Source organism: Oryctolagus cuniculus, chromosome 5, assembly GCF_964237555.1.
Source record: "Oryctolagus cuniculus chromosome 5, mOryCun1.1, whole genome shotgun sequence".
In the NCBI taxonomy this organism is placed as follows: domain Eukaryota; kingdom Metazoa; phylum Chordata; class Mammalia; order Lagomorpha; family Leporidae; genus Oryctolagus; species Oryctolagus cuniculus.
In genome coordinates, this window is record NC_091436.1 from 26,147,371 (window position 1) to 26,174,095 (window position 26,725).

At 39.3% G+C, this 26,725-nt stretch overlaps 1 long non-coding RNA gene across 7 annotated transcripts; it reads left to right on the forward strand.

Moving 5' to 3' along the window:
• LOC127492950 (uncharacterized) lies at positions 1–24,522 on the forward strand. 7 transcript variants are annotated; one of them, XR_011388487.1, is made up of 7 exons: positions 1–5,571; positions 9,104–10,615; positions 11,054–12,862; positions 13,232–14,053; positions 19,962–20,072; positions 21,162–21,243; positions 21,323–24,522. It is a non-coding gene; the product is annotated as an uncharacterized lncRNA (long non-coding RNA). The 7 variants fall into 7 exon arrangements; XR_011388486.1 differs by having other exon boundaries at positions 9,104–9,198; positions 10,533–10,615; positions 11,054–14,053; XR_011388484.1 differs by having other exon boundaries at positions 1–4,983; positions 5,463–5,571; positions 11,054–14,053.
• Positions 24,523–26,725: the final 2,203 nt, after the last annotated feature.

Consider the following 26,725-nt stretch of genomic DNA (forward strand, 5'->3'; position numbering starts at 1 on the left):
CCATTGTAATCCATAAACTATACTTTGGAAATTTATATTTATTAAAAAAAAGTTAAAAAATAAAAAAGAAAACAGCAGATTTAATCAAAACTATAGCCCAAATAGATCTAACAGATATTTCATAAGTTTTTGTCCTACACTTGAAAAATACACATTCTTCTCAGCAGCACATGGAACCTACTCTAGGATTGACCACATACTAGGCTATAAAGCAAGTCTCAGCAAATTAAAAAACAAAAACAAAATCATATCACATATTTTGTCAAACCACAATGGAATGAAGCTGGAAATTAGCAACTCAGGAATCCCTAGAGCATATGCAAACACATGGAGATTGAACAACATGCTCTTGAATGAACAGTGGGTCATAAAAGAAATCAAAAGAGAAATCAAAAGCTTCCTGGAAGTAAATGAGGATAACAACACAACATATCAAAACTTATGGGATACAGCAAAAGCAGCGTTAAGAGGAAAGTTTATAGCAATAGGTTCCTACATCAAGAAATTGGAAAGACACCAACAAATGAGCTATCAATGCATCTCAAGGATCTGGAAAAACTTCAGCAAACCAGACCCAAAAGTAGTAGGAGAAGAGAAATAATTAAAATTAGAGAAGAAATCAACAGAATTGAATCCAAAAAAACATTATGAAAGATCAGCAAAACGAAGAGCTGGTTCATTGAAAAAATAAACAAATTGACAACCATTGGACCAAATAACTAAAAACAGAAGAGAAAAGAGCCAAATCAATAAAATCAGAGATGAAAAAAGGAATGTAACAGCAGATACCACAGAAATAAAAAGAGTCATCAGAAATTACTACAAAGAGTTGTATGCCAACAAACTGGGAAATCTACCAGAAATGGATAGATTCCTGGACATATACAACCTACCTAAATTGAACCATGAAGACATAGAAAACCTAATCAGACCCATAACTGAGTCAGAAATTGAATAAGTATAAAGACCCTCCCAACAAAGAAAAGCCCATGACCGAATGGATTCAAAGCTGAATTCTACCAGACATTTAAAGAACTAACTCCAATTCTTCTGAAACTATTCAGAACAATTGAAAAATTTGCTCCCAAATTCTTTCTATGGAGACAGCATCACCTTAATTTCTAAACCTGAAAAAGATGCAGCAGAGAAAAGAATTACAGACCAGTTTCCCCGATGAGCATAGACCCAAAATCCTAAACAAAATTCAGGCCAATAGAATGCAACACCCAGACCAAGGGGGATTTATCCCTGGTATGCAGGGATGGTTCAACGTTTGCAAATCAATCAATGTGATACACCACATTAAGAAACTACAGAAGAAAAATATATGGTTATCTCAATAGATGCAGAGAAAGCATTTGATAAAATACAACACCCTTTCATGATGAAAACTCTAAGCAATTATGTATAGAAGGAACATTCCTCAATACAATCAAGACAATTTATGAAAAACCCACGGCCAGCAATCTATGGGATGTGGAAAAGTTGGAAGCATTTCCACTGAGATCGGGTACCAGACAGGGATGCCCATTCTAGCCATTTTTTTTTTTTTGACAGGCAGAGTGGACAGTGAGAGAGAGAGACAGAGAGAAAGGTCTTCCATTTGCCATTGGTTCACCCTCCAATGGCCGCCGTGGCTGGCACACCGCGCTGATCCAAAGCCAGGAGCCAGGTGCTTCTCCTGGTCTCCCATGGAGTGCAGGGCCGAAGCACTTGGGCCATCCTCCTCTGCACTCCCGGGCCACAGCAGAGAGCTGGCCTGGAAGAGGGGCAACCGGGACAGAATCCGGCACTCCGACTGGGACTAGAACCCGGTGTGCCGGCGCCGTGAGGCGGAGGATTAGCCTAGTGAGCTGCGGCGCTGGCCACCATTGTTATTCAATATAGTACTGGAAGTTCTAGCCAGAGCCATTAGGCAAGAAAAAGAAATTAAAGGGATACAAATTGGGAAAGAAGAACTCAAACTATCTCTCTTTGCAGATGATATGATTCTTTATTTAGGGGATCCAAAGAACTCTACTAATAGTAGAGACTATTGGAAAGCATAGAAGAGTTTGGCAAAGTAGCAGGATATAAAATAAAGGCACAAAAATCAACAGCCTTTATATACAAAGGTAAGGCCACAGCTGAGAAAGAACTGCTAAGATCAATTCCACTCTCAAAAGCTACAAAAACAAATACCTTGGAATAAACTTAACCAAGGACGTCAAAGATCTCTACAATAGAATTACAAAATATTGAAGAAAGAAATAGAAGAGGATACCAAGAAATGGAAAAATCTTCCATGCTCATGGATTGTAAGAATAAATATCATCAAAATGTCCATTCTCCCAAAAGGAATTTATAGATTCAATGCAATACCAATCAAAATACCAAAGACATTCTTCTCAGATCTGGAAATAATGATGCTGAAATTCATATGGAGGCAAAGGAAACCTCGTACAGCTAAAGGAATATTGAACAACAAAAATAAAGCTGGAAGCATCATAATACCAGATTTCAAGACATACTACAGGGAAGTTATAATCAAAACAGCCTGGGACTGGTACAGAAAGTGATGGATAGACCAGTGGAAAAGAACAGAACCACCAGAAATCAATCTAAACATCAATAGCCAACTTATATTTGATCAAAGATCTAAAATCAGTTCCTGGAGCAAAGACAGTCTATTCAACAAGTGGTGCTGGGAAATCTCGATCTCCACATGCAGAAGCATGAATGAAGACCCCTACCTTACACCCTACACAAAAATCCATGCAACGTGGGTTAAAGACCGGCATCCTATATGGGTGCCAGGTTCTATTCCTGGTTGCTCCTCTTCCAGTCCAGCACTCTACTGTGGCCCTGGAGGTCAGTGGAGGTTGGTGCAAGTTTTTGGGCTCCTGCACCTGCATGGGAGACCAGGCAGAAGAATCTGGCTCCTGGCTTCGAATCAGCGCAGCACCAACCGTAGCACCATTTGAGGAGTGAACCAATAGAAGGAAGACCTTTCTCTCTGTCTCTCTCACTTTCTATAACTCTACCTGTCAAATAAAAAAAGATAGGATTAACTGTCAAAGGAATTACATAAATAAGACCAGTGTCTGCAATAATAATTGATAGAATTAAAGAGAAGAGAATGATCCTACATGGAAGCAGGATACACAGCAGATTCATAGAATTGCAAATGCCCTAAACAGCACTCCGGACTCAGAATCAGTCCTTAAGGCATTCAAATCTGGCTAAAAAGCCTCTGATAGTTTTGTAGGCATGGAGAGCCAAGACACTATGTCAAAAAAATGACCTAAATGAAAGATCTCTGTGAGTGAGATACCAGCGGAAAGAACGGGCCATCAAAGGAGGAGGTACCTTTCTCTGAAGGGAGGAGAGAACTTCCATTTTGACTATGACCTTGTCTAAGTAAGATCAGAGTTGGTGAACTCAAGAGGCTTCCATAGCCTTGCCAGTTCATGACAAGAGCCTTGGGTGATTACTGAAGTCATAAATAAGAATGTCAATTGTTAAGTCAACAACAGCAGTCACTGTGCACCTACTCCCCATGTAAGACCTCTGCCCTTAATGTGTTGTGCTATGCGAATTAACGGTAAAACTACTACTCAAACAGTACTCTATACTGTGTCTGTGTGGGTGCAGTTTGTTGAAATCTTTTCTTAGTATATAGTAACTTGATCTTCTGTATATAAAGATAATTAAAAATGAATCTGGATGAAGAATGGGATGGGAGAAGGAGTGGGAGATGGGATGGTTGTGAGTGGGAGAGAGGTTATGGGAGGGGAAGAGCTACTATAATACAATAGTTGTACTTTGGAAATTTATATTTATTAAATAAAAGTTGAAAAAAATAAAAGGACTACAAAAGATTATTTTGTTGTACTATGCCATGGAACAATGGCATAGTATTCTAAGCCTCTGCTTGTGGTGCTGGCATTCTACTATACTGGCACCAGTTCTGGTCCTGGCTTCACCTCTTCTGATCCTGCTCTCTGCTATGGCCTGGGAAAGCAGAAGATGGCCCAAATTCTTGGGCCCCTGCACCTATGTGGGAGAGCTGGAAGAAGCTCCTGGCTCTTGGATTCATATTAGCCCATATCCAGCTATTGTGGCCATCTAGGGAGTGAACCAGTGAATGGAAGACCTTTCTCTCCATCTCTCCCTCTGTCTGTAACTCTACTTCTCATATTAATAAAAAAAGAAATTGTTTTGTTCTAAATGCTTATAGCCCCTGTGAAAAGTTGAAAAAAGTATTATAATTCAAACTGTTTTGCTTATGTCTTATATATCAAAGCAATGAGTTGTCTTTTCCTGGAAGAAGCTATAGAATCCTCCTCTAGATCAATGCAGCTATTCCAAAGTGATGGTTTTTCTACCTTGAGCAGCTTCCTAATGATTGAAGCTTCCTCACCTTCTGCATTCTGGTGAGTTTTATTTGCCCCATGCCTAGGCTGACTGACTTCCAATGACATCAGACTTGTAAATCTTCAGTTTTAATTCTAGATTAATGATTCAATCACTTAGCATATTTTGAAATGATCACAAGAAATGTTGAAACATTTTTAATCTCACACACAGACATAAACAAATAGTCTGATTACAGTTAACTTGAGGAGATGAGACTTGCCCTATCATAGGCATTAATTCTGGAACAATATAAGAATGCTAAGCTAGGTGCTAAAATTAAATGATTTTGTCAACAAGATCCCAAGGATGACAGGGAAGTCTTAAAGGAATGAAGGCAGAAGGAATATAGGGAAGTATTGAAAGAAAAAGAGGTTGGCTGAAGTCATAGGAAGCTGATCAGCATAGGTGTGGGGAACGTATGACTACTCAGAATTTTCTGAGTGCTTCATTTTACTGTATGATCTTTCAGGATCAGAAGGATTTGTAGGAGAAGAAACAAAGAGGGGCTTGCATGTAAAGAGAACAATTAAAGCGGCCAAAACATTTATGATAGTAAGTGATGAAAAAGAAAGTTGAATAATTACGGTAAGTCCCAAAATAATTATGGTGAGTCCCAGAAAAGCCACAACCAAACACAAGGACTTGAACTTTAAATATTAGGCATAGGCATTATGTATTGGGAATGCTTATGGAAAACTGGGTCCAAAGAACCTGAAGTCTGAGTCTGGGAACAACTGGGTCAGAGGTCATTTTAGTTATAAATTTGAAAGACAGTGATTTTTTTCTATATAACAAAACGTATTAAAATATTTTACCTGTTAATTCCTCTTGATAAATATGATGGGAATACGTTTTTAAAAAGAGCAGTAAAGTAGATTAGTTCACATATCTATGAATGAAATCATGTTTAACTTCATCCTCTGCCATTTTTCAAGTACTATAGTGGCAGGAATATTTGGGTAATGACAGGTTAGAGTTACCATTTAGCTATATTGCAGTACCACAGAACAATGAGTATTAAAACCCACTCCCTCCATTTGTTCTTTCATCCTATATCTCCTCAGTACTATGAACCATAAAGTGAGCTGATCTCACAGAAGAGTTGAAGAAATGAAATGAAATGGCAGAATGGCTTAGATAAACCATTATGAGAAATGCAGTTTTTCAAAATATGTAAGAAGACATAAAACTTCAATACACATTCATTTTAAACTATTTTATCAATATGTTTCATGTGTATATTATGCTGACAGTTGTTATTTATTTCCTAAAAGTAGTGGAATATTATTCTTGACAATTTTCAGAATGGGGATTTTAGTTCATTATCTCTTAAAGATGGTGTAGTCTTGCAACTTTTGTCAGCAATAATTTGGTGGATATTTTGAAGAATCTTCATCAATTAGAATGCAAAGACCAGTAATATATTTGATATATAGATGAAAGGTGGAAAAACGAATCAAGCAACACATCCAAGATTATGAGGACAATGGAGGTTTCTAAGGAAATTAAAAAGATGAGTTGTATTGTGAACATTGGATTTGTTCTTGATTACATGACTTGGCACCAATGTCAAGAAACCCAAGCAAAAGTGTTTGGGAGGCATGATAAGTACCACAGAGTTATTACTCTTGATTTGTGACCTGCTATTCCTGTGTTTTAAAGAATCTTTCTTTTCATGTTGGATTGTTCTTATGGAGTAAGTTGTCAATATTATTTACTTGTTTGACAAATGTAGTGACAGATTTGAACTGGCCACCAGCACATACACATATAGACAAAATTTATATTTATTCATTTATAGAATATATTCATGTTAAAATAACCCTCTAACTCAATAACTTCGCATTTTTGTCAATAACAAATATAAAGAAAATTAAACTTTTCCACTAGTATGTCAGTGAGTAAGCAACATTTTTCTACTATGAATCTACAAATCTTGAGTTTGGTGGGGGAATAAAATATTTTCACATAGAAAATTTCTTCCTCAAAACTTTCATGGAACATATAATATCAAGGAAAGGGACAGGCTCCAAAGTTCCCATCATCCCCACTCCCCCTGCTGCCACAGTTCCCCCAAATTGGATTTAACTGTCATGAAGGAAAGTAATCCATTATCTAAGCAAGCCATGTCATTGCAAAGAATATTAGAGTATTTCAGAATTTTGTCAGAGTTCAATGGGGAAGTATAGAAGAAATCAAAGATATGTTTAGGGATCCATATTTTCAAAACAGTAAGAGAAATTAAGAGCAAGGAAGTCTCAGGTTTAGCTTTCTCCAGAAAATTCCTTTCAATTTATTTGTGTAAGAAAGAGATAATGCAAGAAACTGAAGATTAAAGGATATTTGATGTGGTAAACAGGTTACACTAGATTCAGTATTAGTCAGAACAAAGATGGAGGCTTATTTTTAAAATAAGAAAACCTGGAGGGGCTCAGAGCCGTGGCTCACTTGGTTACTCCTCCACCTGCAGCACCAACATCCCATATGGGCGCTGGGTTCTAGTCCTGGTTTCTGCTCTTCCAGTCCAGCTCTCTGCTGTGGCCTGGGAGGGCAGTGGAGGATGGCCTAACTGCTTGGGCTCCTGTACCTGCATGGGAGACCAGGAAGAAGCACCTGGCTCCTGGCTTCGGATCAGCGAAGCGTCAGCTGTGGTGGCCATTTGGGGAGTGAACCAACGGAAGAAAGACCTTTCTCTCTGTCTCTCTCTCTCTCTCTCACTGTCTATAACTCTACCTGTCAAGTAACTAGAAAAAAAAAGAAAAAAAAAAAAACGGAAATAGGACTTTATCTTTGGTATTATGCTTAGGTGGGTTTAGGACTTGTCCATTACAGAAATGATTTAAAGATAGGCACTTATTATACCCATTCGAGAAAAATAAGCAAAATATTATTATGTATTTTAATATTTTACATTTCTAGGATCAAAACATATACTTTAGTAGTGAGGATATAGAGTACGGAACCCAGTGATTCAGAAACTAATCTTCAAATGAAGGGAAATAGATTCCAACTGGAAAATAGAACAGCAGGATTATATCATAGAAACTCACCTTCTAAGCTCCTCTTTTTTTTAAGATTTTTTTTTTTTCACTTGAGAGTCAGAGTTACACAGAGATGAGAGGCAGAGAAAGAGAGAGAGAGAGAGAGAGAGAGGTCTTCCATCCAACGGTCCACTCCCCAATTGGCCGCAACAGCCGGAACTGCTCCAATCCAAAGCCAGGAGCCAGGAGCTCCTTCTGGGCCTCCCATGTGGGTGCAGGGGCCCAAGGACTTGGACCATCTTCCACTGTCATCCCAGGCCATAGCAGAGAGCTGGACTGGAAGTGGAGCAGCCGGGACTAGAACCGGCACCCATATGGAATGCTGGCGCTTCAGGCCAGGGCGTTAAACCAATGCGCCACACCGGCCCCTAAGCTCCTCTTTCTAAAGCTAATTTACTCCAAGTAGCCCAGATATTGACAGTGGGACCTAAACCCAGATTTTCTGATTCTGAAACATCAGTAGCATCTGTGGATCATGTTGAAACAATCTGTCTCTAAGTTATTCTATCATTGTTCCATCCACTTTCAAAGCAGAAGCTTGAGGTGTTTACTACTCCCTCTATATATCTGTGTAAGTCACTCATGAGAGTCATACTCAAATTTGTAACTTCAGATTCAATGATGTGGGCCCAGTGTTGTGCATGGTGGGCTAAGTCTCAGCCTGAAGTCCTAGCACACATGGGTGCCAGTTCATGTCCCAGATGCTCCTCTTCTGATCCAGCTCTTTGCTGTGACCTAGGAAAGCAGTGAAAGATGGTCCAAATGTTAGGGCCCTTGTATTTGTGTGGGAGATCCTGAGGAAGCTCTTGGCTCCTGGCTTCGGATAAGCCCAGTTCCAGCTTCTGCAGCCATTTGGGGAAAGAACTAGCAAATAGAAGACCTCTCTTTCTGTCTTCCCTTCTCTCTGTCTGTAACTGTATCTCTCAAATAAATAAATAAAATCTTTTAAAAATAAAATAACAAAATATCAATATGCACCTTTCTTAAAGTAATAATTTATATTTTAATCTTAGAAGGAATACTATTACAGGCAAATAAATATGCTTTATTCACACTGCCTGTAGCTGTAAGACAAGTAGCAAGTAGCCTTTAAAGAAGTGTAGCCACTAGATTCTGGAGTCTCAGGCAAGTTAACTGAGATACCATATGGTCGGCCCCATCCTTGTTTCATACCTGAGTAGGTCTTTATCAGGATCTGCATCTATAAATCAGTGTTACAGCCTTCATTAGATGTTCTGGAAAAGTAGGCGGGGGATGGGGGAGCAGCAGAGGAATAGGCCTTCAATTATGTTGATATATATACCAGTGCTTGGCCAGTTGGACACAGATAGTTCACCTAAAGAATCAGTGAATCAGTTAGAGTGACTTTTGAAAAGGTCTTGGAAGGATTAAGAAGCAATAAAACAAACCAAAAGAGCAGCATTCTGGCATTATCTCACTACCAGTAGCCTGAGGGGCAAAGGGAGAAAACAGTTAATAGACCTTCAAGAAAATGCAGTAGCTGTAAATGTGATCTGTTAGGCATGAACTACCACCTTCAGCAAACAACTCAGCCAAGAAAAGAAAAGGAAAAGCTCAAACAGCCCTGGTGATGACCCGGCCTTGAGAGATCCAGACCAAGGTACCCTGAACTTCCTACCCTTTCTCCCTCTAATTTCCTGCAGTGCATCCCTTTGTACACAAACCAGAAGCCGGGTGATAAGGGAGCCTTTGAGGAAGACTTGGAGGTCAGTATCACAGGAAACCAAGAGCCGATGAGGTGAGTAGCTCTGAGAGGCAAAGAAAGTGCCCAAAGTGGGCAATGGTTGTGAGGGGGTTAAAGAATACTTCTAAGCACTAGTATTGGTTATATATGACTGGTGAATGTTTGGTATTTAGTCCCTACACTAAAGGCTCTTTGGAGCAGAGCTCTGCTGTTAGTAAAACTTCAGAATCTGAACAGGAAAGCTGTCTTGAGCCTGTTGACTGGGCTGGGACTTTCTAATCATGGCTTACACATTAACAACCTGGGACAACCCCTGGGGCCCTGAGAAGGGAGAACAGCAGGAAGTCAGTAGCTTTCATTTTCTTAGAGAACCACCCAGCACAGGAACAGACAAAGCCAGCCTAGAAAGAGGTCCTTTCACTTTCAAGCTTATTCTGGGCATTGGAAGCTAAAGTGAACTCAAGAGGGTTGTTTTTTGTTTTGTTTAGGTTTTTTTTTTTTTTTTTTTTTTTTTTTTTTTTGTGCAAATGAACAAGCAATGTTTCTTAAAACCAATTAAACATACCTGGGATTGGAAATGATTGCAAAGGATGGTTTTCTCATTTCAAATCAGGGTTTAAGGTTCATTTGTGAGAAATCAATGTAACCACATTTATCCTTGGCCTAGTAATGCAAAAAATGTAGTTACAGTAAAGTGATTTTAGTCTTTTGAAACGGTGGGTAACATGAACAATTCTGACAGGATGGAAATTTCAGGCTAAGTGTATGAAATTGAAATTCAATAATGATGTGGATTTTTGGGGAGAAGGTGTATTTCATCCAACAACATGTAGGTAATTTATGTGAAAAAAAATGTAATTGTGTTCCAGTAAATGATGTGACCCTGAAATTTTCATGGGCTGAGTTTGATCAGATTTTCACAACCCAGCACATTTTCACCTCTAGTTAAATAGTTCCAAAGGAAGAAGGACTGTGTTGATGACAGCAGGCCTTGCAAAAACCAGCCCCAGCAAAGCAATCCCCTTCTGTTTTCCTCCTTTCAAGAGAGGGCATCAAGCGTTCATTTGAAATTTTTCTCTTAATCTGTTTTCCACTGATGGCAGCAACTGAGAAAAGTTTTCAACCAGGAAAAGTCAAGCTAAGTCAAACCACTTTTGCACGCAACAAGCATACAAATTGGCTACTTTTTAAAAATAAGAACTTAACCATATGCTTTGAATTTCAAAGTGGGATTACATACTAACAGGCTGCATTATCCTTAAATCACTTTATGAGTGTGTGTATTTGTTTGTGTGTCTGTATGTGTGTATCTCTCTTTTCTCAATACCCCGCCTCAAGGATGATCCTTGGATAGGGCCAGTTCGACAAATGACTCATGACTCCCACAGGTTGCATCTCTTATGGACACTGGAGAGATTGGTTTGCTGTAAACAGGCTCTATGGAGTCCTAGAAAGCACAGATTTCAATCAAGTACGTATCTTTAATATATAACACTTGACTAAATATTTTTTAAATAAAAATATGGGGTTAAATGGTATAGTTTGGAGTTTCAGAAATTCACAGCCAGCTACTGTGTGTGTATGAGGAAAATGGTCTTCAGCTTGGAAATGAATGCAAAAAAAGGGGTAAAGGGAGACTTCCCCAGATGCCTCTCAAGTTGGGTATGCGGTTGGCTGAATTCAAAAGTAGCTCTACAAGAAACTGCTTTATAGTCTCAATCCCAGGCAGAGTTATGCATAAAGTACATGAATTTTTTGCATTCTGAAAAAAGTGTTGGGTGATTGTTTGGGGTGGTGCCTCTTTGGGTACTGCTCTTGGGATCTTAGTTCTCACCCACTCTAAGCAATTACATATGTTTGATAAGAATAAATGTGACAGTAACGTCTGGGATTTGCTCTTCTTTCACAGGAAGCAGTGTCCATTGGAATTCTCAGGTTGAGGGAGAGTTGGGGAAATAACCAAACTTGAGTGTCATCCTGTTTCTTTTCCTTACAATTGCTCCAGTGTTTCTGGTCATATGCATTCTCTGGACCTTTGGAGAAGTGGTCCTGGGAACAGATGGGAATGGTGGAAAGAAGAAAGTGGTGACCTATCTACACACAGAAGGGTCACAGCCTTTGGCTAACTGCTAGTTGACATAGTGAGTGTGTGTCTGGCTTTATTGGGCAAAAATGGAGGGGAATCGCTGTCAACAATGCTATCTACATGTAAATAGGGCATTTATGTACTCTATTCTAAATCTTAAAAAATTTCTTTTCCATGCATAGAAAAAAATAGTTGAATTTCTGGAACACTTTTTCATTAGAATGCCTGTCACATTCTATCATTAAGAATTTTTTTTGTTTTTTTAAATTTATTTTTCTTTTGTTTATGGAATACAACTTCATGCATTTAATACACATAGATTTGGGAACATGATGCTTTTTTTTTTTTTTTGACAGGCAGAGTGGACAGTGAGAGAGAGAGACAGAGAGAAAGGTCTTCCTTTGCCATTGGTTCACCCTCCAATGGCCACTGTGGCCGGCGCACCACGCTGATCCGAAGCCAGGAGCCAGGTGCTTCTCCTGGTCTCCCATGCGGGTGTAGGGCCCAAGGACTTGGTCCATCCTCCTCTGCACTCCATGGCCACAGCAGAGAGCTGGACTGGAAGAGGAGCAACCGGGACAGAATCCGGCACTCCGACCGGGACTAGAACCCGGTGTGCCGGCGCCGCAGGTGGAGGATTAGCCTATTGAGCCGTGGCGCCAGCCCACATGATGCTTCTTTACCTCCTCTTTCTCCCCCCATCCATACTTCTACCTTTCTTCCTCCTCCCTCTTCCTTTCTCATTCTTATTTTTTATAGAGCTAAATTAGAATTTTGGATTAAAAGGAACAAGCAACAATTCTGACAAAAATTGTAACAGTGAACTCATAAGATGTAACCTATTATTGCATCATGCCTGGATTCAGACAGAAATTTTGATTCTTACATTTTTAAAAAGATTTATTTATTTGAAAGGCAGAATTACAGAGAGAGAGGGAGAGACACACAGAGAAACAGAGATCTTCCATCTATTAGCTCACTCTGCAAATGGCCACCATGGCCAGGGATGGACCAGGATGAAGCCAGGAGCCAGGAACTGCATCCAGGTCTCCCATGTGGGTACAGGGCCCAAGTAGATTAGCTGGATCGGAAGTGGAGCAGCTAGGACTCGAACTGATGCCCATGTGGGATGCCAGCACTGCAGATGGTGACTTAATACACTACACCATAGCACTGGACCAGATTCTAACGTTTTTTTTTTAAAATGAAAGCAGAAAGCATAAATGGTTTGACTCTCTGTGGCTTATATAGCAACTTGTATTGCTAAATAGCTTATGATACTGTACTAGTATTTCATGATTTCTGATTTCATATTTCACCTTGCAGCACACATTAAAATTAACATATTTGTACCAATATTGAGATAATTAGATTGTCCACAACTAGGAGCAATTTTTCTAAGGCTCCAGTTGTCCAGGCCCTACGGATCTCCCTAGTGCTCAGCTTACTTACTACAACTTATCTTTGCAGAGAGAATGGCTTTTCATGTCTTTTTGTACACTCAGTGTCCCTCTTCTATATACTAACACATGGTGCAAAACTCTGACAGCTGAGCAACGCTTTGTGAACAGATTAAGAGTGTCATTGTGAAGGGACTTGGATTGACTTGATACCACCTTGATCTCCATCTAGGTGAGGTTCATTTACGCTGTAATTGCTCACCTGCCACATCTGATCTTCCTTTTCCCTGCCTGCTGTGTGTGTGCTGCCTTAGAAAGGGCAACATCACTGCAGTTCCTCTAGCATCATGAAGTCTCCTGATATGTCAATTTCAAGAGACAATGAACTATAGAATGACTTTTCTTCCTATATTGCAATTTCTCTTTTACAATGGTAAAAATTGTAAAAGCATGGATAAGCAGAAATGCAATTAAGTACAACATGTTCCAAACATCTAATATTGTGGAACTTGGGCAGAAAATCCCCAGATTTTGATTCTATTTCAGTCAAGACAGGTTATAAAACCAGGATTCATTTGTCATTAAATTTCATGTTCATCAGGTCTGGCAAGAAGATTCTCTTTATCATAGACATTCAGGAACCCAGGAGGATGGAGGCTGCAACTTAACATGTGCTTTCACAGTGCAGGAGTAAGGAAAAAGGTGTCAAACCACATGCTGATCCTTAAAGCTTCTGACAAGGTTGAACACATATTTCTTCCACTCACATTTCATTGGCTAAATAAGTCATATGGCTATGACTGAGTTCTTTTGCAGGCAGAGACACCAAATATTTGTGAACAATAATTTAGTATATCTCTGGCTTTACGGTCTCATTAGGAGGAAAAAGGCATTTGTTCATTCAGCAAAGATTTTCAAACAGTTACTATATGTCAGAATCCTTTGAGCTTGTAACCTACCAAAAAAACAAAGCATGCAATGCTCCTGCCATCATAGTTTGTATTCCTGTGAAAATACAAAGAAAATACACAATAAATGTAATGTAAAGTAAATATATATTTCATTAGGAGGTGAATTCTATGGAAAGAAGAAATTGTACAAGATTAGACTGAAGGAATGGGAGCTTACGCCTGGATATATCTGAGGAAAAGGGGTGGTAATTTGAGATATAGCTGTCAGCAAGTGAGGACTCACTATAAAAGTAAAGTTTGAGCAAACGCTTGATGTAAGTCAGGAAGCCTCACTGCAGATGCAATGAAATGGGGCCTCCTGTTTCTGTACTTTGATTGAGTTACACGTTCACTGGTGGGTTTTGAAAAGAAAAGTGATGTGACTCATGATGTGACTTTTGTTTTCAGAAGGAACTAGTTGGGTTCAGGATGAAGACAAAGACACCCATTGGAAAGCTACTTCAGGAGCCCAGGTGAGATACGATGGTGGCTCACACCAGGGTGAGAGCACTGGAGGTGGTGAGGGGTACTCAGAACTTGTATATTTCCTGACAGTGCAGTCAGAAAGTTTTGAGATGGGAACTGGGTTCTGTACTTTGCCATAGTCCTCATCATTCTCCATTTCATAATGGCCTTGCATTACTCGTTTAGATCTGTAAACGTCTGAATGTATGACTGTTGATATAGAGCTTCCCTGTAAGAATCTTATAATGTTCTGAGTTTTTTGGATTGAAAGCTCTGGTGCTTCCTGTCTCAAAACTTGAATGTGGGATGTGAGAGAAAGTCTGTGTCATAAGAAATTGGATGGCTAGAGATGGAGGAAACTCCAGGTAGAGTAAGATTATGGGGAAAGATAAATAATTCAGTTTTGTTCATCTTAAGTTTGATGTATTTATTAAATTTCAAAGTGGAAATATTGATTTGGAAGTTGAATATATGAATCTGTAATTCAGCAAACTGATTGGAGTTGGAGATTTAAATTTAGAATTTGTCAAAGTGTAGATTGCCTTTAAAGCCATGGGATTGGTCAGAGAATAGGAGTCTAGATAATTCAGAGAAGATCTAGAACTAAATCCTGGAACACTTAAAAATTAAAGGACATTGTAAAATTTTACAGCTACGATTTGGATACATCATACTGTTTAATTCTTTTTAGTTTTTTTTTTTTTCAGGCAATGCTGTACTTGTATTCTATAGGAAAAAGAAATAGGTATGCATGAAAAATGATTATTGTCTGTAATCACTTGGAACTTAGTATTTGAGTTAGTCATGGCTCACCAGAGAAATAGAATCAGGGAGGGTTCCAGGATGGCAGAGGAAGGAGGGAGCTTACTGCTCTAACCTAGGAGAAGATAGTTTAAAAAATGTGGAGAGTGTAGTCTCAGGGAAGAGTTAGGGAGAAAATGGCAGAGGAAACTCTACTGAAATTAGAGGGACACAGTGGACCTCTGTAGAGAGCATGGGTGCCCATGGCTTGGAGCCTACGGCCCAGTGCTGGAAAGTGAGGTGATACCACACTGTAGCAGCCTAAGCCGCTGATGAAAAAGCTGTAGGAAGAGCCTAAAGGGAACACAGCTTGGAGCCCCTTGGGGGAAAGTGTATCAGCCAAACTAGAGAAAACAAACAAAAAAGGATGGATAGGACATGTTTCTCTCTCCCTAATCACTTTACAATGGCACCATGTAACAAGCCAATAGAAGAGATGCCGTTTTGGACATAGGTAACAGCTGCGCCAGCTCATGTCTGCCCAAAAAACAGCCAAGTGGAGACTCCTGACTCTGATGGAAGGACTAACAGGAGGTTAAGACCTTGTGACTGTGTGAGGTGTCTGTACTAGGTCTGTGAAAACAAAACAAAACAAAACAAAACAACTGAGGGTGTGTGAGAGGATTCAGGGTGTGGTTGGGACTTAGAGCAGTCTCAGTGGGAGACACCACAAGCTTGGGGGTTCCTGGTTACCTGGTGAGAGACATTGCTGGAGAATCTCAACTTAAACTGAGGACTGCACAGATCCTTTGTGTGGTCCTTGGGACAGAGAAGACAAACATTATACCCACTGGGGCTAGTGCTCAGGCACTGGACTCCATCAAGGAGAGAAGCTCAGCTGTGCAGAATAAACCTCCTTTCTGATTAAAAGAGAGAGGAAGAGAGAGATTTACCACATCAAACCTGGGTGTGTAACCTTAGGCACACCCTTAACATGGAGAACTGAACAGAGCTCTCTGGCCACACCCACTACAAGCCTCTAGATAGATTCACTGAAAGCAGACATTCCACCTATCTACGAGTCATTGTACAGTGATAACAGATGCCATAGCAAAAAAAAAAAAATCAATGAGTATCTCCACAAATGCTGAACAACAAATGCACATAATCCAAGAAACAAGAATAAGAAGACAACATCATGCCCCTAAAAGAACACAACACTTAAATACTAGCTTGTGAAGATGATGAGATAGAAGAAATGCAAGAAATGCAATTTAAAAAATTGATCATAAGATTACATAGAAGTAATCAAAAGCAAATGTACAAACTACTAAAATCCCTACAGGACATGAAAGAAAATTTCTCTCATGAAATTGAAATATTAAAGAGGCATCAAAATGAAATGAAGAATTCAATAGGATATGAAATTTAGATCTTAAAGAGAAATCAAAATGGAATGAAGAATTCAATAGAACAAATAAAAATGCAGTGGAGAGTCATAAGAACAGAATCAGTGAAGCAGAAGAATGAATATTGGACTTAGAAGGCAAAGCACAGGAAAGTATACAGTCAAACTAAAGACAAGAGAAATTAGAAATGAACAACACTATTGGGAATCTACAGGATACTATAAAAAAAAAAAACATTTGGGTTCTAGGAGTTCCTGAAGACATGGAGAGAGAGAAAGGATTAGAAAGCCTTTTTAGTGAAATAATAGCAGAAAACTTCCCTGGTTTGGAGAAAGAAAGGGACATCCAACTACATGAAGCTCACGGAACTCCCAATAGACATGGCCAGAAAAAATCCTCACCATGACACATTGTAATCAAACTCAGCACAGTAAAACACAAAGAGAAGATTCTAAAATGTGCATGAGAGAAACACCATATTACTTTCAGAGGATCTCCAATTAGACTCACAGCAGACTTCTTATCAGAAACCCTACAGGTTAGGAGAGAATGGCGAGATACAGTCCAAATCTTAAGAGAAAAAAACCTGTCATCCTAGAATAGTATACCCTGCAAAGCTCTCATTTGTGAATGAAGGTGAAATAAAGACCTTCCATAACAAACAGAAATTGAAAGAATTTGTCACCACCCGTCCAGCCCCCTACAAAAGATGCTTAAGGATGTGTTGTACACAGAAACAAAGAAACATGATCATCACTACAAAAGAAGGTAAACGAAGAAAATCTCTCAGTAAAAGATCAAAGGAAATTCAAAGTAAAAATTAGGAATATTTTTGGGAAAATGGCACTGCAAAGTCATTACTTATCAATAGTCAGATTGAATGTAAATGGCATCAACTCCCCAGCTAAAAGACACAGACTGGCTGAATGGATTGAAAAACAAAACTCACCTATTTGCTGCCTACAAGAAACACATATCACTAACAAAGATGCACACAGACAAAATGATGATGGAAAAAGATATTTCATGGCAATAGAGTTCCAAATGAAGAGTTCCAAAAATGAGCTGTTGTAGCCATCTTAATATCAGACAAAATACACTTTTACACCAAAACTGTTAAAAGAGACAAAGAAGGGCACTATATAATTAAGGGATCAAAAGGAAGATGTAACTATTATAAACTCATATGCACCTAATTACTGGGCATCTGTATATTTAATAGAAATGTTAAAGATTTTTTTGAAGATTGATTTATTTATTTTAAAGTCAGAATTACCAAGAGAGAGAAGGAGAGGCAGAGAGAGAGTACTTCCATCCTCTGGTTCACTCCCCATTTGGCTTAATTCCAATTCTTCTCAAGATATTCAAAACAATTGAAAGAGAGGGAATCCTCCCAATTTTTTTCTACAAAGCCAGAATCACGTTAATTACAAAACCTAAAAATATGTAGCAGAGAAAGAGAATTACAGACCAATTTCCCTAATGAAATTAGACACAAATTTTGTGTCTGTGTAGGCGAAAACTGTTGAAGTCTTTACTTAGTATGGAGTTGGTCTTCTTTATATAAATGTAATTAAAAATGAATCTTAATGAAGAATGGAATGGAAGAGGGAGTAGGAGCTGGGACAGGAGTGGGGGTAGGAGGGCAGCTATGGGGAGAAGAACAGTTATATCCCTAAAGCTGTACCTATGAAACTTATATTTATTAAATAGAAGCTTTCTAAAAAAAGTAGAATCAATAGGATATATGGAGATGCTCATGTTTATTTACATATTTATTCACTTGGGAACTGATTCATGCAATTATGGAAGTTGAGAAATCCCATAATGTGCCATCTGCAAGCTGGAGACCAGGGAAACTTATGGTGTAATTCCATTTGAGTCCAAAAGCCCAAGAACCAGAAAAGTTGATGTTATGTCTTTGTTGAAGTCTGAATGTAGGTATAAGGAGGTTATGTTGTTGTAATTCACAAAGTCCAAATTTTCCAGAGCCAGGGGCATATATCTCAGGGCAGGAGAACATGGAAGTTGCAAATCAAGCACACTGAGTGAATTGTCACCTTCTCCTCCTTTTTGTTTTACTCATGGATTGGATGATGCCTCCTCCCCCGCCATACACTATAGAGGGAGGGTCTTCTAGTTATTCTGCTGATTCAAATGCTGATCTCTTCTGAGAACACTCATATCACCTATCTGGACATCTTTTAGTCCAGCCAAGTTGACACAAAAAGTTAATCATCACAGACTCCAAGAAAATTAAAAATTTTGAAGTGAGATCTTGACTAGGTGCTGAGGATAAAAAGGTCAACACAAGTCCTTATTTGAGTCCGCCATATAAAAAACATATCTGTGTTTGTGATATGGGAGCTTTTTTTTTCTTCCCTGTTTCTTAAACTTGTGCTTTAAGCCTTGTCCTGTCAAATCTTCACTCAGAGTACCTTTTTTTAAAAAAAATCTTACTTATTTGAGAGAGAGGGTTATAGATAGAGAGAGGGAGAAAGAGAGAAGTCTTCCATCCACTGGTTCACTACCCAAATGGCCACAATGCCCAGAGCTGAGCTGGATTCGAAACCAAGGTAGTTTCCCACATGGTTGCAGGGGCCCAAGCACTTGGGCTATCTTTTACTGCTTTCCCAGGCCATTAGCAGAGAGCTGGGTCAAAAGTCTAGCAGCCAGGACATGAACTCCTGCCAATATGGGATGCCAGCATTGCAGACAGAGGCTTAGCTTCCTATACCACAGCACTGGTCCTCAGAGTAACTTTTAAATCTGACCATGTCTTCCATTTTCAATGAAGCAGTCAGAATTATCTTTCAAAAAAATGCAAGGGAGGAGTAAGAGAAGGAAGAGGAGAGGGTGAAGGAAAATGAGGAGGGAAGAAAGATTCATTGGTTTCCCACTGTCCTTGCGATAGACTTCAAGCCTTCCATTTCCACTTTTACTGTCTCTCTAAACCTGTGAGTCCCCCTCAATGCTTTCTGCCCTTTCCTGCATGCACCATGGCTAACATGTTCATCCGGCCTTGGGGGCAATCCCATGAGGCTGCCTGCCTAGCTCATGCAGCTAGCCTGACTGCTGGCAGGCAGCAGGACCCCCAGGCACATCTCTCCCCATCCCCGCCTTCTTCCAATCAGGTAAACTGCTCCAGGCCCACCTGGAAAGCTACCCTAGCTATGTGACCTTCAAACTGATTGGAGAGGCATATTGGCACCAGTGTCAGTCCTGTCCTATAGAATTAGTGTTGCCTTGAATTATTTATGCCCCTTCTGCCTGCACTTTAAAAATATACATGGCTGTGAATAAAGATGGACATGTTCACCAAAGCCAGTCCCTGGTGCTTCTTGTGGGAAGAACACCATCGCCCTGCTCTCCTAAGTACCCTTTAGGTCTTAGCTTAAAGGTCAAATCTATATCCCCACCCTTATGTTTCCACCAGATTTGGACCCTGGTACTTGCTTCCATAAGCCCTTTTACTTCTCATGAAGCTTAAAATATGCTGTTTATTTGGACTCAGGAAAATTGTGTTGGTCTTAATAACTAAAAGTTACTAAGAATATGAGGTAAGCAATGACTGAAAGACCTAACATTTTATTCTCACTGTACTGCATGTTTGCTTTTTAATGGATCTTTAAAAGGTGAAGCTATGAGTTGCACTGGGAAAGAAGGCTGAAAATGTCAGGGGAAACATTTTGAAGAAGCTCTGCATTTTTCAAAGTGTTTGGATCTGGGAATAATGTAGTAATTCCCTGTGTCCTTCTTCCTTTAGAATAGGAGCTAAGACCAGAGGGCAAAGCTGTGTCCAGCATGAATAGAAGTCCTGCACATCCCCGGGGAACTCACTTCTCTTTTTCTCTTCCCTGCCTTAGCATTTTACTAGGTAAGAAGCACTCTTCCTTTCTTGAGTTCATGTAAATTTATTTGGAATTACTTACCCCATCCTGAAAGCTGTTCCTTATCTGCCTGTTTTTAATTTGCTGGAAATTTTAGAAAAGATGATTTATGGATGTGTCAAATAACTCACGTTTGAAGTAACTTAAATATCAGCTTCATTTGTTCTGAATATTTCAAATATGGAACAAAATATTTTGTCATTAGAGTTTACAGAGGCTTTAGTAGGAACTAAATACGCACTTTTTACCTGTCACAGCATTCTAATTGCTCAAGTGTTCTCATGAGATGACTAATATTTCAACCTCTCTCCTTTCTTCCTCCCTTTCTCACTGCACCCTTCCTCTCTTTGTCCCTTTCTTTTGTATAGTCAAGAATATTTAAAGATTCATGGAAAAACAGATGATTTAACCAGATGATCAAGAGAGATTGGGAAATAAAGATTAAGGATGTGTGAGTTAGAAAGTGGTAGATGTGCTTATTGGAGTGCAAAGGAAGGGTGAAGATTCTGTACTAAGTGCTAGTGGTCCCTATTACAAGAAAGAGCAACCAGTATAAAGAGTACTCCACTAAACCACAAAGCTAATGGGACAGAATTTGGTCTCTTGACACCATCCTATGTTATTAGGTGCCAATACTCAAACAATGTTGCATGAATGGGCTAGCTCTAATAACAGGAAAGGAGGCTACACATTAATCCAAAAATATGTGTTCCCAGTCCCCAACTCTAATCTGGCCATTGGCCTGGGCAAATATCATCTACCAGCAAAGGAGATAAATGATAACTCTCCATCTCCACCCAGGTATGGCATTAACCCTTAAGACCACTTGGTAAAGAGCCTTCCCTGGATTTTGTTACCCTATAAAAGTCACTAATTCATTTTAGTAGGAAATGATGTGTATTTCTGGGTTCAGTTTGCTTTTCTTACAGGGATTCAGCTTGCATAACTTTTTAAAGACTTAGTGATAAATCCAACAACATGGCATTTAATGTAACATTCCATCAAACCACGTGACCCACTTTACAGGAAAGTAGATCCAAGAGTGGTGACCATATGCTCCACTGATTCTATCATAGTCTGCTCCTTCCAGAACCTTCTAGACCAATGGATTGATGGAAAAGCCTATTGAAGACACAGGTTAGCTCGGGGTGTTATCTTGTAAGTATTGTATACATCCTTTCAGAATTAATATGCATACCAGATAAACAGCAATTATGTAGTATTGTGTACCCAACAGGTAAAATACATGGGAACCGAGATGGGAGCTATACCAGCCTCAATTACCATCAAGTCACTTGACCCACTTGGGGATTTGGCATCTAGGCTCTGTGGATTTAGATGTTCTTTCTGATGCCTGAAGGAGATAAGCTTCTACCATGGAATAAGCATGCATCAAATGGAATATTAAGCTATTGCTGGAAACTTCACCTGGAAACCTCAGACTCCTCATGCCACAAGACCAGGAGGAATGAAGAAGAAATGTGATCTTGTGAGGGTTAATAAGCACTAATCTTTGGAAGCATTTGGGCTACTCTTACACAATGGGTAGTCTATTTATGTTTAAGGTTATCATTGATAAGTAGTGATTGGGTCCTATTGTTTGTTTGTTAATATACCTATTGTTTGTTTTGAATCTCCCTTTTCTTTTACTAGCAGGTTTTCCACCTTCACATTCTTTCCTGATGGTGATTGTCTTTCTCTGTTTCACTGTGTAAGTATCATTTGTAAGGCTGACCAGTTGGTGGCAAATTCTTTCAATTTTTACTTGTCTTGAAAGGTCTTTATTTCACCTTCATTTATGAATGAGAATTTCACTGGGTTAAGTAGTCCAGGTTGGCAGTTTGTCTCTTAGAACTTGGACTATATCTCTTCATTTTCTTCCTGCCTGTAAGGTTTGTTGTGAGAACTCTGCTGTCAATCTTGTGGGCATTCCTTTAAAAGTGAACTGGTGTTTCTGTCTTGTGAATTTTAGTGTATCCCCTTTATGTTTGACTTTTAAAAGTTTAACTATAATGTGTCATGGTAAGGATCTTTTCTGATCATGCCTATTTGGGCTTCTATGCACTTCTTGTATTCGGATGTCCATACTTTTCTCCAAATTAGGGAAACTTTCTGCTATTATTTCATTGAATAGGTTTTCTAAGTCATTCTACTTTTTTTTTCCTATTCTTTCAGGAACCCCTAAGACTCACATATTTGATTATTCGATAGTATCCCTTAGATCCTGAATACTGTTTTCATTCTTTCTAAATTTTCTTCTTTTTTTTTGTCTGAGATATTTCAAAAGAACTGTTTTTTATGTCAGATTTTTTTTCTGCCTCACCAAGTCTGTTGTTAAGGCTTTCCACTATATTTTGTATTTGACTTATTGAATACATCATTTCTAATATTTCTGTTGTTTTTTCAATATTCCTGTCTCTTTGCTAAATTTTTCATCCATGTCAAGCACTCATATCCAATTTAATTTAACTGTTTTTTTTTGTATTTTTTTAGTAACCTTACAGTTATTCTTTTGGATTCTTTTTCAGACATTTTATTAATCTTCCCTTCCTCAGAGTACAATATTAATATACAATTGTGGTTTTTTTGTTCATGTTCCTTGTGTTTGTTGGTTTTTGTGCATCTGGGGAATCTCTTGTTTCTCTCTCTTCTGGGAAATTTCTTTTTTGTGTTTTAATTAAAGGCATTATTCCTGGAGATATGTCTCTAGAGCTCAGTGGAGTGCTTAGGGCTTACACTTAAGCTCCAGATATGTACTGGGTAGAGCTGGAGAACTTCTGCCACCATTTGTGGGTGGGGCAAGAGTCCAGAGTGACTTCAATATAAGCATGGTGGAGCATCTCTGGCTACGAGTCAGTGGCCATCGGTGATTTTTGAGCCAACTGCTGACACAAAGTCTTCACTTTTCTCTTTGCTTGGGTGATTCACAGCCCAAAGTGATTCCACAACATGAGTTAGAGTCCACCCACTCAGGGTGTGCACTGTATGAAGCACAGAGTCACTCCATAGTGTGTTCCTTTACCACTGTGAGATCTAGTTCCAGTGTGCAGGGAGTTCTGAATTTCTACAGTCAGGTTGGGTGGTTGTGATATCTGAATTTGACCCCTTAAAATATAAAAAAAAAATGTGGCCCCTTATAGTTCCCCAAAAGTCCCATCTGGGGTGCCACATGTGTTATCGGAATTTGGGGTACCATACGATATCACCATATGCTTATTAATAAGTTCTCAATATAAAAAAGCCTATGTGGGTTCTTGCCTAATATTCAGAGAATTCTGAATACCGGCATAAATAAACGAGGCAGCATGGTACATTTTAAGCTTTTATTGAGTACAAAAGATGCTTAGGAGAGTGAGGGCTTTATCTATAAGAGAGAGGTAGATCTGGGTTCACACCAAGTACCAGGAACCAGCCATGTGGAAGAGAATCTAGGCCAGGAAGCATGGAGTGGGTGGCCCAAGGCCACGTGCCCTGGAGACGCAGGGTTACAGCCAGCCCCCTACTGGCAAGAGGCCAGGGCGAAGAAAGGGGGAAAGGGCTGGACACACCCTGTCCCAAGCTTTTAATCCACTTTCAAAGGAGAGTGATTAATTAATCTGATTGGCTGGTGGACACTAGGTGTGGCCAGGTAGGGGCATGAGGTCACACAGGCATGGTCTTCTAGCTCAAAAACCTAATAAATTTTAATCTGTATGCCTGTCTACTTCAGTTGCACAAGAACCCAGCTATACCCATGACTTGCCAAGCTTCATGACTGCCCAGAACTCCCACAGATATAGGGGCTCTGCTCTCTGTCCTATAAACTGCCTGGTCTCTATCTACAGTAGCCCCTGACATCAGCAGGAAGGTCTTCCATCTCTTGAGTCAGAAAATAGTCCAGCAGTGGCTCAACCATAGCAAACTATGCCTGGCAATTTGGTTCAGGGAGACAAGGGAGGTGATGCAGCTTCCCTTTTTTGAGTAAAGTAGTCACTTAGACCTCTGTTAGCTCCCCAGGCTGGATGTGAAGTCAGAGGGGACTCTGGAGTTCTTCCTCAATTAAAGCTGGGGGCGGTAGGGACTGCAGCACCTTCTTTCTATCTTCTCTTGGCAAGAGGCATTTCCCAGCTAGGTGCTGGTAGCATAGATGCAGGAGCGGCTGGAAGTGCAGCCAACAGTGCTGTGTGCCTTCTTTCTTTACTTCCCCATGGAGACTGTTCTGTTCTGTTACTTTTCCACTAAAAAATTCTGTCAATCAGTCCCCTGGAAATGTGGTCTTTCCTTCTTTTTTCTGGTATCTTTCTGTGGCTGAGGTTAGTGTAGCTTCTTATTATTCAACCATCCGCAATGCCAGCTTTGTGATTTAAACACTCTAGTACTTCATGCCCAAATGATCCAAATGCAAAATGCCTTTCATTTTCTATTCCTTTTAAAAAAAATAAAAAGGAAGATGGTCAAGACTTCAGTTTATGTTCTATTTATACTTAATTCAATGGGTTATTATTGTAGACTAAAAAGATATCTGGAGGAAAAAAATTTTAACTAGAGTGCAAATTTTACCTAGTAAAAGTTTTTTTTTTAATTTTCCCTCAGAGAACACCTACTTTTCTGCTTGAATGTGTTATATGCCATTCAAACTGAAGAATATGGATGTGAGAAAAATATTTAATTCATTCCTCTCATTTGCATGTCTTCAGGGCTTTTATACTAACACTTAGTTGTGATGCCAACAAACACCAATTTTGAAGATTCCAAAGGTCTCTCTTTCTTCCAAACAGTCTCCTTCCTTTTGCATGTTTAAAAAGTAAACCTGAAGGTAGCACTGCAAAATTCCTTTAGCAAGAGCTCTGTTCCTTTACTAATAATATGCTTTATTTTAACTAAATCCCAAGAGTTTGCCAGCTGTCTCCCCTTATTGGATTGAAGGTGGGAGGGAGGGAGGGAGATGAAGCAAACTGATGATTATTAGATCTTGTGAGGATGGCAGAAAATATTTCCAATTTTATTTTATTAGGCTCATAATGACAAAGAAACTGTAAGCTCATAAAAGCTTACTTCATTCACATATTTTTTGGCCAATGAAAAATTTCACTGTTGCCAAGTAAAAATGCTTCCTTTATTTCTCTCACTTCTGCTGACATACAATTTTTTTTGGAAAGATTTAATTAGAATCAGAAAGCAGCTGATGCAGCCAGAACTGTTGATGGAGACAAGGTGTTTGGTAGCTGGATCTAGCTTTATAAAAATATTTCCCTGGTTTTGCTATAGATGAGAGTGAGGAGGCACAGTCCTCTGGCACCAAAGCACTCCCATCACACTGGAGTTCTTTCACTACTGGGAAAAAGGGAAAACTAGAACTGCATGTACTTTTCTGCCAATATGGATGCTGCTGACCTTGGAGGTTTCAAAAGAATAAACCTGGTTTTATGATTTTTGGAATAGCTGCTACAATGCAATTCCTGATTAATTCTGTAGGGAAAAATGATTTTGTTCAATCTGTTTAGTTCCATACTTATATCCAGAAATGAAAGAGTTAAAGATGCTGAGAAAATAAATACCTTTTATCACCATGATTTTGCGGGAGGGAGTAGGCGTATCCATTTGACGCTTGCCAACACTTGCTTTTCTGTTTACTTCCCTCTTGTGTAATCATTCTTCATGATGCTCTTGTTGATGTTAACATTTAATGAGTGCCAAAAATATGTTAAACCCTTCATGGTACATAGAATGAGCAGGCCCTTTCTCTAAGGACACACATCAAGACACAATAGGGATAGAAAAACTAAAGATTAAAACAGAAGACACAACCACCGAATTAGAAAATGAATTCCACCAGCAATTCTCAAACAACACAAAATAGTAGCTCTCCCCAAATGAAAAACAAAACACAACCCACAATGAAGCTTATTAATTGAAGGTCAAACCATATGTAGTTGAGGATATAGAAAATGCTTATTAACTTATTCTTTATCCTTATTATTGCAAAATACTGGGACAGGGCCTGTGCGGGATAAAAATGGGTTTCCATGATGATATAATCTCAAGGAATTTCTGATCTAGTAAGAAAAATAAAGACAAAAATAAAAATAACATCTATGCTAACAACATAACCCCTACATACATAATCATAGGAATTCAGTGACTCCTTCCAAATAATACAGATCTTCCCCAGTTTACAATGATTTGACCCAAGATATTTTTTACTTTACTGTAATATGAAAATGATATGCATTCAGTAGAAACAGTCCTTCAAATTGTGAATTTTATCTTTTTTGGCTTGTGAAATGAGGCTTGATATTCCTACCCCATGATCATGAAGGCAAACAACTGACATTCTACAGAGTGTTTGTTGTTAAGCTATGGTGTTCACCAGATTAACTGAAAAATCTATTTAGCTGACACTGTGGCATAGCTGGTAAAGCCACCGGCTACAGTTCCAGCATCCCAAATGGGAGCCAGTTTGAGTCCTGGCTGCTCCACTTCTGATCCAGCTCTATGCTATGGCCTGGAAAAGCAGAAGAAGATGGCCCAAATCCTCGGGACCCTGCACCAGTGTGGGAGACCCAAAAAAAGCTCCTGGCTCCTGGATCCTGGCTCCTGGCTTCAGCTCAGCTCAGTTCTGGCCGTTGCAACCATTCGGAGAGTGAACCAGCGGATGAAG